The sequence below is a fragment of the Amblyomma maculatum genome, chromosome 9 (genome assembly GCF_055883805.1).
Source record: "Amblyomma maculatum isolate TAMU_Amacu chromosome 9, ASM5588380v1, whole genome shotgun sequence".
Lineage (NCBI taxonomy): Eukaryota > Metazoa > Arthropoda > Arachnida > Ixodida > Ixodidae > Amblyomma > Amblyomma maculatum.
Genome location: NC_139352.1, coordinates 113604512 through 113618919, shown reverse-complemented (window position 1 = coordinate 113618919; position 14408 = coordinate 113604512). Strand labels below are relative to the sequence as shown.

At 48.2% G+C, this 14408-nt stretch overlaps 1 pseudogene; it reads right to left on the bottom strand.

Annotated features, from left to right (window-relative positions):
• Nucleotides 1-5109: 5109 nt before the first annotated feature.
• Nucleotides 5110-6709, bottom strand: LOC146180175 (uncharacterized; annotated as a pseudogene).
• Between the last annotated feature and the right edge of the window lie 7699 nt (nucleotides 6710-14408).

Genomic DNA, 14408 nt, shown 5'->3' with positions numbered 1-14408 from the left:
CCAACCTACATACAGAACTTCGTTAACGATTTACATGATGTAATCATCATCGTTTTATCTCGCTACCCGAACTGTCCATTACTTCTGCTCGGAGACTTCAATATGCCAAACATAACCTGGTCCAACCCCGTCTCTACAATGCAACCACCTTCCACACTAGCAAAAGAGTTTTTAGAAATGTGCGCGGTTTTTTCTCTCGAACAGTTGGTCACTAATTCAACGAGAACCACTCACTCTGTCGCAAATACACTCGACCTCGTTCTTACTTCACAGCCCGACTTAGTTACGTGCCAGGAATGAGTGACCACTCTTTACTTTTTTTTTCAATTACATTTCGCACAACCCAAACATGTCAAAAAAACAGTAAGTATCCGTAATTACAAAAACGCAGACTTTGACACGATTAATAGCGAGTTATGTTCATTTCTTGATATCTTTCTCAAGGGTTTTGACCTACGTACCGTGGAAGCTAACTGGATGATGTTCGTTCAAAAGGTTGCTTACCTAACCGACAAGTACATTCCCATTCGCACTTTAACCCAAAAACCGGACGCACCTTGGTACAATAATCACATAAGACGACTATCAAATAAAAAGAAGCGATTGTACAGGTCAGCCAAGCTTTCATCGAGTGAAGCTCGTTGGAATGCCTATAAATTAGCCTCCAGCGAATACGTGTTGGCGCTAAAGAACGCCAGGAAGAAATATCTATGCCACACGCTGCCTTCCATGTTAATTAATGATACTAAGAAATTCTGGCGCGTCATTAACCAAAAAGATAACGACACTATAACCCTCGTTGACAGCTTTGGAAGTGTTATACCCTCTAATCAAACCGCGTCCATTCTTAATGAAACATTCACCCGAAACTTTTCTGCAATCCGTAATGTCTCGTTACCCGCTGAACCTTGTTACGACTACTACGATATGTTTCCAGTCACAATAGACCCATGTGGCGTTGAAGCTGTGATTAATTCATTGCGTCTTTCCTCTGCTCCTGGTTGTGACCTGATTACTGTGAAATTTTTGCGCAGCACTGTTGTTTATTCATCCATTATACTAGCAAATATTTTTCAGCAATCACTTGATACAGGACGCCTGCCCCTTGACTGGAAAGTCGGTAAGGTGATTCCACTCTACAAATCGGGAAACAAGCAGTCTCCTCTCATTTACCGACCTATCTCACTCACCAGTATCCCGTGCAAAATATTAGAACACATCCTGCATTCATGTCTTGCAAATTTTCTCGAATCTAACTCATTCTTCTCTAGCTCGCAGCATGGCTTTCGAAAATCTTACTCCTGCGAAACTCAGCTCGCTTCCTTCACACATAAACTAAATCTTATTCTTGATAATCGTTTAATGGCAGACTGTATTTTTCTCGACTTTTCCAAGGCTTTCGACAAAGTGTGTCATAAACTGTTACTTTACAAACTACAACTAATGAACATGGATCGCAAGCTTCTTACTTGGATTGAATATTTTCTTACTAACCGTCACAGTACGTGTCAGCCAATAATCGCAACTCTCACTTCAACCCTGTTAATTCCGGCGTTCCACTAGGCTCTGTACTTGGCCCTCTTCTTTTTCTAATTTACATTAACGACTTGCCTTCTTCCGTTTCCTCACATATTCACTTATTTGCTGACGACTGTGTCATTTTTCGAGCAATAACATGCAGTGACGATGTAACCACCCTTCAATCAGACCTGAATGCTATAACCTCTTGGTGCAAAACATGGCTAATGGAACTCAACATCAATAAATGTAAATCCCTTCGCGTATCCAGAACTTGCGACAGTACTCCCACTTATTTTCTAAACCATCTCCCGTTAGAATCGGTACACTCATATAAGTACCTCGGTGTACACATCACTTCCACTCTTACTTGATCTTTACATATCACACACATAATTAACAACGCTAATCGTATGCTGGGTTACATCCGCCGCAATTTCGTTAGAGCGCCTTCCTCGCTCAAACTTTTGCTGTACAAAATGTTAGTACGTCCAAAGATAGAATACGCCGCACCTATCTGGGACCCTCATCACGAAAATCTAATTCATTCGCTAGAAATGGTCCAACATAACGCTGCCCGTTTCATTCTTTCAAACTATAACAGGAGCGCCAGCATATCTTCAATGAAATCAAGCCTTAATCTGCCACCCTTAGCTACACGTCGTAAAATGTTTCGTATCTGTCTGTTCCATAAAATGTTTCATCATCCGCACTTACGTACTGAACTTATCCCTCCCCCGCATCACGTATCATCAAGACTAGATCACGCCTACAAAGTCGGTGTACCATTTTGCAGAACTAACGCTTTCTTTCAGTCCTTTTTACCTCGCACTGCAGCAGAGTGGAATCACCTTCCGGCACCAACAGCAACCATCAAAGATCATCAGCTTTTCAAGGACGCCTTAGCTAACATTGTATGATTAACCACATCTGTAACTTTTCGACAATTGGTCCATTTTGTTTATTTAATTTCTATTTATGCCTGTAACCACTCCCCTCTCTAATGCCAACGGCCCTGAGGGTACTTGAAATAAATAAATAAATAAATAAATAAATAAATAAATAAATAAATAAATAAATAAATAAATAAATAAATAAATAAATAAATAAATAAATAAATAAATAAATAAATAAATAAATAAATAAATAAATAAATAAATAAATATGCTGTTTTAAAGTCTCGAAGTCGTTTTCTTGTTCAGCTGTCCAATTTAGTTTATTACTGAAACCCTTCCTAGTGACCTCTACATGTGGATAGGCTATGTGAGCATAATCGGCAATAAACTCCCTGTAATACCCAGTTAAACCAAGAAACGACTGTACTTCTTTCTTAGTACTGGGCGTCTGGGCTGCCTGTATTTTCCCCAATACATCGTCTTTCGTCGTGATGCGGCCCATCCCTAGCTTGTGCCCGAGAAAAGAGATAGCCTCAAAGCCTATCTCACATTGTGTTGGTTTTACCGTCCGCCTCGCTTGCTGAATTCTGTCAAAGAGTCATTGTTAATTTAAACAGCGCGAACAGGAGGCACAGGACAAGATACAAGGTAAACATCCATTAACAATGGATGTTTACCAACTCGCCCAACAAAGTATCTTGGTCTGTCAAAGAACCTCTCTAGCGTAACTGCGTGTTCTTCCCATGTATCGGTCGCCACCAGGATATCATCGATATAATGTTCCACATTTTCGAGCCCATCCAAAACTTTCCTCATCAATTTCGTGAAAATAGCCGATGCAGTCTTCAATCAAAAGGGCATGAATTAACTTAAACTGAAACAATCCCGCTGCGCAGGAAAAGGCCGTTTTCTCCTTCGATGATTCCTCCATTGGTATTTGCCAATACCCTTTAGCTAAAACAAGTTTGGAAAAAAAAAACTTTTTGTTGGCTGCCTTAGCGAACACCACGTCCGCTCTTGGAATAGTTTCAGCATCGGGTACCAAGATGTTATTAAGCCGGCGAAAGTCTACGCACAATCTTTTGGTGCCATCAGGTTTTTTGACGACCACGAGTGGGGCATTGTATGCAGACCATGACCTCTCGATTATACCCAACTCCAACATTTCCCGCACAAGCTTTTCAATTGATTCCTGTACAACTAACGGTAGTGAGTATTGCTTCGCATTGATTGGTTGGTCTGTAGACAGTTCTAATTAGCAGCCTATGACATCAGTCTTGCCCGGTACATCCGAAAAAATATCTCCTTTACTTTGTAGTAGAGCACTTATCTGTGATCTTTTGTCTTCATTCAAATTGGGGTTTATTATTACCTTTTTCCAACCTACAATTTTCTTCAAATTGTAAGAGGGCATCTCGGCAACATCGTCTGGTTCTTCTATCACTACAGAGCAAGCGACATTGTCTCCTAACTCTTTCTGTGCTGGAACTCTTTCTTCGTATTTCTTCAACATGTCTGCATGAAATACCTTCTTGGGTGTATTTATTAATAATTCATAATCCACATCGTTTTTCTTCTGTATCACTAGGTAGGGTCCTTTCCATTGCATCAGTAACTTGTTGTCCGTGGGCAGTACGATCAGAACCCTATCGCCTGGATTGAGATTCCTATTGGTGGCTTTCTTGTCGTAGTAGCCTTTATAGCGTTCTCGCGTCCTCTCGAGACCTTGATGTGTCATCCTACATGTCTTCTAGTTTGTCTCGCAACTCAAGCACATATGTGTATGTCGTCTTGAGCTCCGCTGTAATCTTTTTATTTGCCCACAGCTTCTGAGTATTGCCAAGGGGCCCCTAACGGTGCTCCCATACAACATCTCGAAGGGAGAGAAGCCAACACTTGCTTGCGGTACTTCGCGGTAGGCAAAAGAAAGAGCTGGAAGGTATCTATCCCAATCGGTTGGTCTTTCCTGGCACATTTTCTTAATCATATTTCTGAGCGTCCCATTGAATCGCTCTACTAGACCATTACACATGGGCGCTGTTAGTAAATGCCTTATAGACAGAAGGCGGTTAAGCTCTTTCATCAGGTCCGATGTGAAGTTTGATCCACGATCACTTAAAATCTCTTTGGGAATCCCACAGCGAGCGAACATCTCCAAACGACCTTCAGCAACTTGGACACTGTCGATGGTTTTCAGGCGTCAGGATAACGAGTAGCCATGTCGACCAAGGTATACACATATCTATTGCCTTTAATAGATCCTGGAGAGATTGGTCCCACAATGTCAACAGCCACTCTTTGAAACGGTAGGCCGATAATTGACATCTTTCCCAGTGGTACGGGACTAAATCTGCTCTTTGGGATTGTGCGCTGGCAAACGTCGCACGACCTAAAAAAGCGTTTAACGTTGCTTTGGACACCTGGCCAAAAGAACTCCTCGGTGATTCTGGACACCGTCTTCTGAACCCCCTGGTGTCCGGCCATGATGGTGTCGTGTCCTAAGCGTAAAACCGTCTCTCGCAAATCTTTCGGTAACACAAGCTGTTGGACCTGCCTTCCTGAGCTAAATATGCATTTCCTGTGAAGAAGACCGTCTACCAATTGAAACTGAAACGAGGTACGACTTCGTCTCCTTTTCTGCATTTCTCCTACTTTCTCAAAGCAGGCTTGCAAGCTCGATCGAATCTTCTCTTTGCTAACGCACACCAGAGCCAGAGCGGCGATGCGTTGCTCTGGTTGTCTCTTGCGTTCGCGTCTCTACTGCCGACGAGAAACTGACTGCACCATTCCCTTGCTGGACAGTCGTGCGCCTTTCCTCGTTTTGTTGCTTCCCAACAGCAATCATCCTCCACTCAGGATCAGGGTCATTGACGCTTTTTGCACCCGGAATTTTTTCCAAGATGAGATCGTAGATGGGTTGCTCTACGCATTTTGCCAGTAGCTCTCCGGTATAATAGGGGGTTGACACTAATATCCTGGCTTCCGGCAGGTGCCTAACCGTGCTGTCCACCAGGGTGACAGCGGACGTTTCACTTGTCAGTTCTTCATTCCTCACTAGGCGTCTCCGAACCGAAACTGTATTGGCTCCACTGTTTCTATATATGACGGTCCCCAATTTGTCCTATCACCACTGGCATTGTTGATTTCGACTTGGGCGTTCCACTCTCCACTTCATTGTCATTGTCCAGTGGCGTTTGCTCCTCTTTGAGCTGTAGAACTTTGGCTGGTGTGATATGTTCTTTCTTTAAATCAACAACACATGCAGCTCGGTCCTTCGTTCCATATCGGCATTCTTCCACGGTATGCACCCTCGACACACGACCTGCGTCCTCCGGGCCGCAATACTAGATCTACAATCAGCTGCACGGTGTCCCACCCTGTTACAGAGGAAACATCTGATTGTCGCCTTAAACGCCCTGGGGCCAGAGGGTCTTGGTTTTGCTGAATTTAATTCTGAAACCTTCTGATTTTCTTCCTTCTTCTTGCTCATATTCCTGAGACCTTGAGCTTCGAGAAACTGGTCTGCATTCTCGGCAACCTCTTCGAATGAACACAAATTTGTTTCTTTCAGGAATACCGCTAGGTTCGGGCGCAGCATACTAGGAATTGCTGTGTCACCAGTTTGTCACGCACGCCTTCAAAACTCTTTTCTGTGTTCGACATCTCAAGCCACCTGTCGAAATAATTAGCAAGCCGACAAGCAAACTGCTTAGCGGTTTCGTAATCCTCAGGTTTCGCGGTGCAGAATCTCTAGCGAAAACCCTCTGCTGTTAGCTTGAATCTTTGGAGAAGTGCCTTCTTGACTTTATCGTAGAATCCATGGAATCAGACGCAGGCATCCTACCAAACACATTCAGCGCTTTCCCGACTAAACACATAACGCTGTTGCCCATTCACAGTAACCTTGTCCTAAAGCTATCCGCTCAAATCGTTGCAGATATGCGTCCAAGTCATCAAACTTGTCATTAAAAGGAGCCATCAGTTTCCTCGTACAAACTCTCGCCAATCTAAGCGCTCCTATTCCTACCTCAGAGCCCCGATCGTCATGTCGTGCTCCCCTCGCATTCTCCGATCACCTGCTGCTGTTTCCACAGCAAAAACTACTTCTCTCGTTCAATTCTTCTAACCTCGCGTTCCTCTGCTTTCTTTGCTTCACGCGCTGCTTCACGCGCATCTTCACGTGCATGTGCTCTTTCATCTTTTAGCCTGTTCACTTCTTGCTCATAGAGACTCATCGCCTCCTCTTTGCTTAGCCCTAGCTTGAGAGCCACCTCTAAAGCCTTCGCCAAGTCCATACTGTCTGCCGTCGAGAAATCCGAAAGATTGGAGACAAATAGAAAATAAACAAGACAAAGAATCCTGGCAGGCTCGCCACTTGTTTCTTTGTCGCGGATCTCCGGCGAACGCTCAGGCCGAAAGCATGAACTAGACGCCAACAGTACCCACACGGATGCACATTCAATACACACATAAACAGACGCTAACACTCAAACAACAAATTAAAAAAAAACTAACACAACCCACAAAGACTGCTGATAAACACGATGCTTCACACCAAGAAACAGCGTTCCACTTTCACACTAAGAGACAGCGTTCGAGCTCGCGTGTTTCGAGGGTCCAGGCAATGGCGTCGGCGTCGAGGTGGCGTTCGGCTATAGTGAACTGTTCACTATAGTTCGGCTAGCAATGAGCTTGTCTTGTAGGCCGAAACGGACGACCTCCCTTGAAGCGTGGGCTAAAGCAACGTTGGCGTTCGTGCGGCGTTGAGGTGAACCTCCTGGGAGATACAGGGGCCGAATCCACGAAAGAGTTCGCTTTGGAACGCGTTCGCTTTCTCTCTCGCCACCTCGCTCCATTGGTCGCGTGTCGCCACCGCTGGCGGTGACGCCATTTCACGAAGGCGGGACCACGAATTTCGTTGACGTCACGAGACATGTCAATCAAATTGTGTGTGGAACTCGGTAAGTGGCGTTCGCTTCAGCGCGAGAATCATGCTGCCCGAGGAGAAGGCTCGCGCCAAGGACCGCCCAGCAAAGCCGATTGGCTGTTCTCTGCCCCCAGCGTTCATCCCACCCTTCTCCCCCCGATGCCTACGTCAAATTGACGTCACGGCAAAGCGAACGCGTTCCAAAGCGAACTCTTTCGTGGATTCGGCCCCAGGTGGATGGTGGTACAAGCTTTGGAGGTACCCCGTGGACGTAGCAGGTGGCTGAGTAGTCGCTCAATCCCCGCAACCGGTTTGAGAACAGCAGGGAGTCTACGGTGCAGTGCCGTACGCAGATGGTGAGGACACCGGTACAGCAGCCGGCGTTACTCACTCCTAGCCAAGGCGTCTCTCACCTCCCGGAGCCTCCGCTTCTCTGGCTTCCACCCCCTTGCCTCTCCATATCGCGCCTTTTTATAACCTCCTCGTTGATACACGTCAGCCTTATCGTAGTCTTCATCGTCTTCTGTTCACCAATCAGCGCTTGCCATGTCACCGACTACTTCTTCATTTTCTTAATCCTTCGTTGGTCCACGTATTCCTTCTCGCTGCCGTCGTCTTCTTTGCTTTCGCAAAAAGCCTCTGTATTTGGCCTCTTGCATGTGACACTCCCCCCCCCCCCCCCCCCCCTTGCTTCATCCTTACTCGACCTTGGGCGGCCAACACACCCCTTCTCTTGTCCTAATGCACTACACGCGGACACGCTTTCATAGCCTCAGTCAGCATCGCATGAAGGTGGCCACACCAGACCCACCTTTTACGCGAAAAACAACTCACTCGCAGTCGAGAAGTCTTATTGAATAAGCTCACCGCTCACGCGGCTTACACGCCACGTATTATGGCCCGCTGGCGTCGGTATAGAGTAAATGATTACGTGCCCACACTGTACGACTCTAACGTGCAGCTGCATATATAATCTACTCTGGGATGCCCTGCTTTTTCCACTGGGAGCTCCGAGATCGAACCCTACCGCCAGAACTACCGTTCCCTCCTAGAAACTGATGCTAACACAGAGATGACATTTGCCAAGTATGACCTGGTCAGAGAAATATGATTCTGCCTACCTTTTCAATAAAGGACGTTCAATCAATCAGTTGGTTTACAGGAACGGAAAGGTGCAGTATCTGTTACACTTGTTCTGTGGGCACCTGCACACGCTGTAAGGGAAGGCCGCAAGGTCGGAGTGAAAGTTGATAGAGAGAAAGAGGATTCTAGTGGAGGGCGAAGGCGTAATCTAAAAAAAAACTGATTTTTTTTATAGGAAGGGAAAGGCGCGGTAACTGTCTCACTTGTTTTCTGTGGACACCGCAACCGCGCCGTAAGGGAAGGTAGGAAGGTGGGAGTGAAAGTTGAAAGAGACAAAGAAGAGCCGTAGTGGAGGGCTACGGCATAGAGTTTCTTACTTTTACCTAGAGGGAAAGCTTTGCTGCCGTCTATGGGAGTTTACATGGAGTTTTCAGACGCCAGTTCAGCCACCATGGGCGATCAAAGCATCATGGGCCGGAGAGCTACCGAGTGCAGAACTACAACTTTTGGCCAAAACTAATGCAAAGATAAACATTGTTCTACCGTAAATAATGTCCTAAGATTGAATATTGTGACTATAAATTACAAAAAGAGAGAGAAACAGAATGCCAGTGTGAGATTTATCCAATCCTATTGGCTTAGTTTTGAGCAGCACAAATACCAATATTTCGCACTTAATAGGCAAACTTTGAAATAAAAAAGCGTTATGAAAATATTTATGGCTGTACAATCACTTAAGAAAGTTTTTAGTGGAATTTCGGGAAACAGAAACCATTTATTGACGACGTCTGCTTTAGCGCCTTCGCTACTATGGCTTTCGCGGTCTATGTACGCACCTTCAGACGATGATGATGACCAAAAAGAAACACCGCAGTAACGCCACTCCACGTACCCGAGAAAAACCGACTGTCCCGCAACAAGTAGCACACCGGCCCATGATTCTTAGCGCGCCCATGGTGGCTGAAGTGCAGCGCCCTCAGCTTTCCCTCTAGGTAGTGTAAGGAACTCTATGGGCTACGGAGTAATTTCGACCACCTAGGGATCTTTAACGTGCGCTGACATCGATGGTATCTACTCCCTGATGGGGTTGGGGCAGGTAAGTCACCACCGCTTGCGGCGGGGGCTGGCCTGCCACAGAATTTGTATCTGTTGTAGGCCGTCATTGCACCCGCCACTGCTTCGGTGGTGGACGACGGCTGTTGTTGCGGCGCGCATCTTTCTTTCCCTCTTCCTTTTCTTTCTTCTCTATTTTCTCTTCTGTCTGAAGGTGCCCCGCCGTGGTGGTGCAGTGGTAAGACGCCTGACTACTGTGCCGGAGTACTCGGGTTCGAACCCGACCTCGGCGGCTGCGTTTCGATGGAGGCGAAGCGAAGAGGCGTCCGTGTGCTGTGCGATGTCAGCGCACGTTAAAGATCCCCAGGTGGTCGAAATTACTCCGTAGCCCTCCACTACGGCTCCTTTTTCTCTCTTTCCACTTTCATTCCCACCTTCCTCCCTTCCCTTACGGTGCGGTTGCGGTGTCCACACAAAACAAGTGAGACATGTACCTCGTCTTTCCCTTCCTATAAATAAATCAGTTCTCTTCTGTCTGAACGAGGCAGCGGAGGTGGCTCAGCTACAGAGCCAGTAGCAGGCCGGTGCATTTTCTTTTCCTTCTTCCTACAGCCACAACAACAACGCTGACATCAGGAGAGGTACTCCCCTGATGGGGCTGGAGCAGGTCGGTCACCGCCGTTTGCGCTGACAACAACAACGCGACATCGCACAGAGCTGAGCTGTGTTCACTCGGTGCACTCCCCTGATGGGGCTGGGACAGGTGGGTCACCGCCGCTTGCGGCGGGGGCTGGCCTGTTCCCGAATTTTTGTCTGTTGTAGGCCGTCATTGCACCCGCCACCGCTTCGGTGGTGGTAGACACCCTAGTGGTGGACGACGGCTGTTGTTGCGGCGCGCGTCTTTCTCTCCCTCTTCCTTTTCTTTCTTCTCGATTTTCTCTTCTGTCTCGCGCCGCAACAACAGCCGTCGTCTTTCTCTCCCTCTTCCTTTTCTTCTCTGTTTTCTCTTCTGTCTGCCCCGCCGGGATGGTACAGTGGTAAGACGCATGACTACTGTGCCGGAGTACCCGGGTTCGAACCCGACCTCGGCGGCTGCGTTTCGATGGAGGCGAAACGAAGAGGCATCCGTGTGCTGTGCGATGTCAGCGCACGTTAAAGATCCCCAGGTGGTCGAAATTACTCCGTAGCCCTCCACTGCGGCTCCTCTTTCTCTCTTTCCACTTTCACTCCCACCTCCCTCCCTTCCCTTACGGCGCGGTTGCGGTGTCCACAGAAAACAAGTGAGACAGTGACCGCGCCTTTCCCTTCCTATAAATAAATCAATTTCTTCTGTCTGCAAGAGGCAGCGGAGGTGGCTCAGCTACAGAGCCAGTAGCAGGCCCGTGCATTTTCTTTTCCTTCTTCCTACAGCCACAACAACAACATCGCACAGCACACGGACGCCTCTTTGTTTCGCCTCCATCAAAATGCAGCCGCCGAGGTCGGGTTCGAACCCGGTGCTCCGGCACAGTAGTCGGGCGTCTTACCAATGCACCACACCAGCTGGAAGGTTCACACCACCTGGGGATGCGCTGACGCGATGGAAGTGGTGAAGGGTGGCAAGTTCCTGTCCCTACGGGGCTGGGACGGCAGGTCAGCGCAGCATTGCGGTGGGGGCTAGCCAGCCACCTAATTTTATCTGTTGTAGGCCGCCATTGCACTCGCCACTGCTTCGGTGGTGGACGACGGCTGTTGTTGCGGCACGTGTCTTTCTCTTCCTTTTCTTTTTCCTTTCTTCTCTATTTTCTCTGTCCGCACGAGGTGGCTCAGCTACAGAGCCAGTAGCATGCCCGTGCATTTTCTTTTCCTTCTTCCTACAACCACAACAACAACAGCAACGCTGACATCGCACAGCACACGGACGCCTCTCCGCTTCGTTTCCATCGAAACATATACCGCCGGGGGTCGGGATCGAACCCGGGTACTCCGGCACAGCAGTCGGGCGTTTTACCACTGCACCAACGCGGCAGGGCAACAGTTGGAATGCAACTAGGATTTGTTCAACCGTACCCTTGACACTATTTTAATTTGTTTGGTTCCTAGTGTTGATACTAACGGCCTTTGTAGATTGGAAAAAGGGAACAAACCTTCCACCGAAATATCAAGAAGCTTCTTTACGTCTTTTTTTGTACTGATTGATTTTGTACTGATTGATTTATAGGAAGGGAAAGGCGCGGTAACTGTCTCACTTGTTTTCTGTGGACACCTCAACCGCGCCGTAAGGGAAGGGAGGAAGGTGGGAGTGAAAGTGGACGGACAGCTCAGCGCCACGCTCATACACATCATCATCAGCAACGCCCTGTTTCGGGTCGGCGGCCTTGATCAGCTTCCTCCATCCTGGGCAATTCTGATAATCCAGTGATGTGGCCACTAGTCCGATGGCGGCCAGGTCGCATTTCGCAGCTGTCCAGCCAGCGCATCTTCGGGCAGTCAATTGGGCGTTTGCCGTCTACCTTAAAGCTGAAGGCAGATGTTGCCACCATGGGGTATGGTACACAGCCGCAGTGGTCCATCAGTCCAAAACTGTTAACGGGCTTACATAACCTACGCGGAGGAGGTCGCCATTGGGCTGGCAGCTACCCCCACTGATTCCAAAACAATTATCTCTGACTCGCGAGGGGCCTGTCGGAACGTCGAGCAAGGCTGGGCGCTATACTTAGCTACTTCAAAATTGCACCTATACCGGGGACCCCGCTTACCGGATAATAGTTTGGGCTCCTGCTCATATGAGTCTCGAGGGGAATGAGGCAGCCGACGCCGCCGCCCGCGCGCTTTCTTTCCGGGCTTCCCATCTCGACCCCCTGGATCAGGATCTCGGATTCGAACCCGCGTATTCTTTCAAAGGCATTGTTCTTTATTATCAATCTTGCCATAGCCTTTACCCTCGCACGGAGGAGCGGCTTCTGCTCTGTCTGTATACCAACACTCTGCTGTGCCCGGCAGCACTAAAACATTTTAATCCTTCTTACACGGGAAGTTGTCCGCACTGTGCTGAAAAGTCTTCGAACATCTATCACATAGTGTAGGCTTTCCCATCCAACCCAGCTATTCCTCCTCACCCCAAGCCCACTCGGGAGGACTGGGAGGCGACTGTGGTCGGCTGCTATGATCTGCAGGCCTAAAAGGCCTTCGAGCGCGCCCGGCAGCGGCCGATGCCACTGAGGTCCCGTACTAGGGACCCCACCTAGTATCTGTAAGGGCTGGATATTCAAAGATCCGGCTCATGCATACCTCCACCCTTTTAAATTGTTAAACGTTTGCCACCAGCACCACCACGGTCGTGCTCACGCTCATGCACCCTATCCCAGAACGTCAGCTATGCAGACACTCCAAATGGCGGGCAGACGAGATACAAGTTGTCACAACAATAGCAAGCCCTCAGCGATAAGCTACACAATAAATGCAATTAGCAATAAAGTGCTCCAGAGCAAAATTCCAAGCGGCCAACTCATCGCCGCTTACAGAATAAAGCGTCAAGGAACTTATCAGTGAAGGTATCCAGAACGCCTTCATGCGTCTAGCACAGCAAATTAGACAGCAGGTTACGCAGCAGGGCATGCAGTACATGACGCAGCTGTTAAGTCAGGAAATGAGGAAAATCCACTCAACCCTCCACGGCTTCCGCGCACATGTTCAAGAAAACATCACTCACGTTCACCTCAAAGAGCTTCTCGGCAACCCAGAGAAAATCTATAAGGAAGGTAAAACAGATGCAAACCTGGCGGAAGCGACCTCCGAATGTAAACAAGATGGCTCCCAACAACAGTAAAGAAAGAACATCGCCACCAAAATTGAAAATATGGCAATGAAATTGCAGATATTTAAATTAAAAAAAAAAAAACAATCTCCAACTAGCAGTGCAAGACAATCCGGACAAATAGCCATACAGGTAACCTGCACCAAGTCACCCTATATCTGAGGGTATGAAACACTCACTCATGATAGTACAAATCTGAGGGTATGAAACACTCACTCATGATAGTACAAATCGTACAGCCATTTTGGTACAGAAGGCTCTCGGTGCATAACACCGCAACCTGAGCAGCCTCAGCGTCTACTGGGCCTGGGCATGGTAAATACCTTCCGGGAGATCCGAGAGGCTCACTTAACCAACCAATACACACGTCTTCCTAAGACACTGTCGGGTCGCCGCCTCCTTGCCCGGCTACACATCCAACATACCACCCTTATGGAAGATCGTGTACGCCTCCCTTTCGAGTGGCGATGCGCCCTCCACGTACGCCCTCTTCCTAAAAACATGACACGTGAAGACCACAATGGCCGGCGCCTGGCGCGGGCGGAAGCCCTGGGCCGCCATTATGGGTTGAAACCCGCATTTACTACGTGGACGCCTCCGACCCCCACCATGGGGGATGGTACACGGCCGCAGTGGTCCACCAGTCCAAAACTGTTAACGGGCTTACATTTCGCGCCCGTGACATAACCCACGCGGAGGAGGTCGCCCTTGCGCTGGCAGCTACCCACATTTATTCTAAAACAATTATCTCCGACTCGCGAGGGGCCTGTCGGAACGTCGAGCAAGGCTGGGCGCCATACTTAGCCTACCGACTACTTCAAAACTGCACCTACACCGGGTACCCCGCTTACCGGAATATAGCATGGGCTCCTGCTCATATGGGTCTCAAGGGGAATGAGGCAGCCGACACCGCCGCCCGCGCGCTCTTTCCGGGCTTCCCATTTCGACCCCCTAGATCAGGATCTCGAATTCGAACCCGCGTATTCTTTTAAATACATTGTTCTTTATTATCAATCTTGTCATAGCCTTTACCACCGCATTAGTAAAGGTCTATCTAAGACGGAGGAGCGGCTTCTACTCCGCCTTTATACCAACACTCTGCTGTGCCCGGCAGCACTCAAACATTTTAATCCCT